The sequence below is a fragment of the Benincasa hispida genome, chromosome 10 (assembly GCF_009727055.1).
Source record: "Benincasa hispida cultivar B227 chromosome 10, ASM972705v1, whole genome shotgun sequence".
Classification (NCBI taxonomy): Eukaryota; Viridiplantae; Streptophyta; class Magnoliopsida; order Cucurbitales; family Cucurbitaceae; genus Benincasa; species Benincasa hispida.
The window spans coordinates 14,645,042-14,649,609 of NC_052358.1; positions in this window are offsets into that span (position 1 = coordinate 14,645,042).

Sequence of the window (4,568 nt, forward strand, 5' to 3'; positions counted from 1 at the left end):
ATTCAAATTATCCATTTTAAGTATCTGAGCTAACGAGGGGACTTGGTGGACTTGTAGATCAAAAGCTCCAACAATATGAGATTAATTGGTCAAACTCATTAACCAAGCTAATCAATATTCGTTAACTGTGGGTACACTCCACTAAAGACCCACAACTGCACTTTTCTCATATATATTTTTTGTATCTATGAATATAGACCAATATCAGCAAGTTAGCTGAAATGACTCCCGTTCCAATCTTGAGCGTCATTTCACCCTCTTCTAGCTACTAAAGGGAACTAATTCCTGGTAAAAAAGAACAAACATGATTAGTGGCTCATGAATACAGACATCATGGTCATTTGCCACTAAATAAGTTTTCAGGACTAATAAATCATATTTTACCTTCCTTCTCTTTCTTCTTTCCAGCAAGGTACTTGGGGCAATTGTGTTTCCAATGACCATCCACATTACAGTAGAAGTATTTGCACTTGCCAGCCTAAGCTTTACCCTTGTCTTTGCCTTTCCTTCTATTAATCCCTTATCTTTCACAAGAGACTGAAAAATCTACAACTCGTTCAAAAGGGTAGTCAGATTGTACTGTATTTTGTTCATTATCGCATTCCTACAGAATTGAAGAAAACTCATTGGAAGAGATTCCAAAATAAATGACACCTGACTCTGCTCGTCTATGATCACACTATTCATTTCGGCGACATTGAAATAGATCATCAAGTCGAGAACATGTTCTCTCAATGATTGGCTCTCTTTCATGCAGACATTGTAAATGTACTTGGGGGCCTCGTGTCAGGTCTGAGTGGACGGTTGTCCAAACATCTCCTAGAGGGACTTCACGATCTGACATGTAGTCATTAAGGCCTCATACTTCTTGGTAAGAACGTCAGATAGACTTACCAAGATGTAGACTTGAGCCTTGTCATTGGGCTTCGTCAAACGGTCATAAGCATCCTTCAACACTCGAGATACATTTCGAGTAGAAACTGGAGGACATTCCTCCGTCAAGACAAACTGCAGATCATCAATAACCAGAATCGTATTCAAGTTAGATTTTCACCAGTTAATTTCTCATTTTTAAGCAAAAATGTGATTGTGAAAGACATGCTGAAATATATAACAATCAATTGACCTTATTAGGTTATCTTTATCATAACCCATTACTTAATTATCCAATCAATTTAGCAAAAACATATTTAATCAAAGAACCCTAATGAAACTATTGATTTCAGCTTTTGCAATGATACTTCAGAGGCTTAGAGTAACAGCCACCGAAAGGTGATCATCCACTCCTCATCTAAATTAAGACAATTTCAGCCAATTACTAATACCAGAATAACTCTTATTCCTGTAGTTTTTAGGTACCATTGTTTCGATCAATGATTCATTAACTAACTTAATTCATCCCGTAAATGTAATCCTTTCATTTTCGGATCCCAGAGGTACGCTTAAACAGGTTACCGAAGGAAAAGACAACTATTTAAGATTAACCCTGTTGATACCATAGCTAACACACTATTAGTGAACCACGTATATCTGTGTGTCAATCTTTTCTATCTCTATATTCCTTTTTGTGTTCTTTAATTGTCATTTCACAACAAACTGGTATCAGAGTCTTGTTAGGGTTTTTTCGAAATTCTGCATTTGTTCGACAATTGAAGATGTCTGGCGTGAACGTAAAGATTGACAAATTTACCGGGAGGAATAGTTTTGGTTTATGGCAGATCAAGATGCAATCCTTGCTAAAGCAGCAGGGGGTGTGGGCGCCGCTGACGGGTAAGTCAAAGAAGGCTGCCGTGGATGACGAAGAGTGGCAGACTCTTGAGTAGAAGGCTCATTCGACGATCATCCTATGTTTGGATGATGACATCATCATCGAGGTCACAGATGAAGAAACTGCCGCTGGTCTTTGGTTGAAGTTGGAGAGTCTTTGCACCTGTCTCTTATACACATCTAGATGTGTATAAGAGACAGCTTGAGAAGAAGGCTCATTCGACGATCATACTATGTTTGGTTGATGACATCATCATCGAGGTCACAGATGAAGAAACTGCCGCTGGTCTTTGGTTGAAGTTGGAAAGTCTTTACATGACGAAATCTTTAACCTATAAGTTATTTCTGAAGAAACGTTTGTATCATCTACGTATGCAGGAAGGTACGTCTCTATGAGACCATCTCAATCAATTAAATAAAATTTTATTAGATTTGCGTAATGTAGAGGTTAAGGTTGATGATGAGGATGCTGCTCTAACTCTGTTGACATCTTTGCCGCCGTCTTATGAGACTTTCGTTGACTTGTATATTGGAGGGAAAGAAACTCAGGCCTTAGAAGATACAAAGTCCACGTTGCTTATGAGAGAGGACCTCAGAATGCAGGAAGTTCAGTTACAAAAAGTCAGGCATCTGGGTTAGTTGTTACAGGAAGCAAAAAACATAGGAATTCTGGTAAGCAGACCAGAATAAAAGGTCTTCAAAGTCAAAGGGTTCTAGATTAGATGATATTTATAACTACTGTAAAGAAAATGGGCATTCAAAAACTGAATATTCTAAGATAAAAAGGAATCGGGAAAATAAGGAAAAGAGTGACAAAAGGGAAGCATCCACCTTTGTTGCACAAGTTGAGATTGATTCTGAAGAAGTCGAGATCGATTCTGAAGGAGATCTAGCTTTAGTTGTGAATGAACAGTCACATTCTGATGATGTGTGGGTAGGGTTGGCAACGAGGCGGGGACGGGGCGAGGGGGCGTCCCCCATCCCCGGCCCCATGTGGGAAAATGTCCCCTATCCCCACCCTCGTCCCCACCATTTGAAGGCGAGGACGGGGGCGGGGATTCCCTGTCGGGGAAACGGGGTCCCCGCAGGGCCCCATTCCCCATTTCTCGCAGGGATTCTCTGTGGGGATTCTTTGTGGGGATTTTCCATTTTTTTTAGTTAAAATTTGATTAGTCCACGAAAAATCTATTAAAAAGGTTTATCGAATTCCTCGTTTTCAAGTGATTTTATTTGAAATTTGACTAATGCAAAACAAATGGAAAAAAAAAATAGACTATTTTAATTGACAATTTAAAAGCTAACAAATCCATTAAATAATTTTACAACTTAAAATTCAATAAAGTTTGAATAAGAAAGTCAATTAAAGGCAAACGTCTTATACATTCAAATAAGTATACAACTTAAAATTCAACAAAACTCGTCCTTCTCTCTTCAATAACTTCACAATCAAATCTTTCACCTTTCTTGGCATCATCCCATCCTTAATTGTATTCATTTCTACATTTAAAATGTAATAAAAAAATACTGTCACAAAAAAAAATAGACCACGAAATAATGTTAATCCTTATCTTAGTCACCACGCCATTTTCATCAGAATCGTCTGCATCTTCCAAAACAGTTGTTAAATGTGTAACCATTTCTTTTCCCGTGCTAGTACCTTACATTGTCAAATATTTGTAATAAATGAAAATATTTATTAATATATTAAATGATAGAAAGATGTAAAACAAAATAAACAAACTAACCTGTCAAAACTTCAGTTGCAATCCAATTTTGAGCGCACATCAAAGCCTCTATCATCTTTGGATGAAGTTTATTACAATGTGGGCTTACAATCCTACCACAGGTACTAAAAGCAGACTCTGATGCAACACTAGATAACAGGATGGCTAATATGTCTCTTGTAATTTCTTGTAAAATTGGATACTTGACACCATTCAATTTCCACCAACTCAAAATTTCAAAATCAGATGTTCGAGGTAAGACAGGTTCATCCACATATGCATCAAACTATTGCTTCTGATTCATATTATTGGAATTTGATATAAACAAGTCATAATCATTAAAATCATCAAATTCGATATTCTGTGTGGTTCAATCCAAATTTCTAGCGTGATAATCATCACTTTCACCTTCATACTTCAACTGATATTCTATTTCCAAATCTGAACAAATTTTTTTAATCCTTTCCACTTCAAGAAAAAAATTATCTCCATAAATTCTAGGGAAGTAAAACTCAATCAATTTTAATTTGTAACGTGGATCTAAAACTGCAACTATGGACATTACCCCATGAATTATCTTCCAATACTTATCAAACTTTAACATCATATTTGAAGCCATGTCTCTGATCTCTTGAATGCCAGAATTAGTCCACTCAGAAATAGCCAATTTCAATTTATTAATTTTTGGGAAAAAAAGATTAGCAATAGAATATTTGGATTCAGAAAATATTTCAGTTATGTGATGAAATATTTTCAGTTTCTCACATATTTCTTTTGCTAATACCCAATCTTGATCCAAAGGCAAACACTAGTAATTTGGTTCTCGTTATTTTAATAGATAAAAAACAGCTTTATACTTTAATGCAGTGGCTAACATAAAATAGGTGGAATTCCACCTAGTACAACAATCAAGACTCAACATCTGACCATCATAAACATTCAACTGTCAACCAGTTTCCTCAAATTTCTCTTTCTTTTGTTGTGTATGCACCCAAAAAGACATACTACTACGTACTCTTTCGATCCCATCTCCTATCACTGCCAACCCATCTTTCACAAATCAATTTCAGAATATGA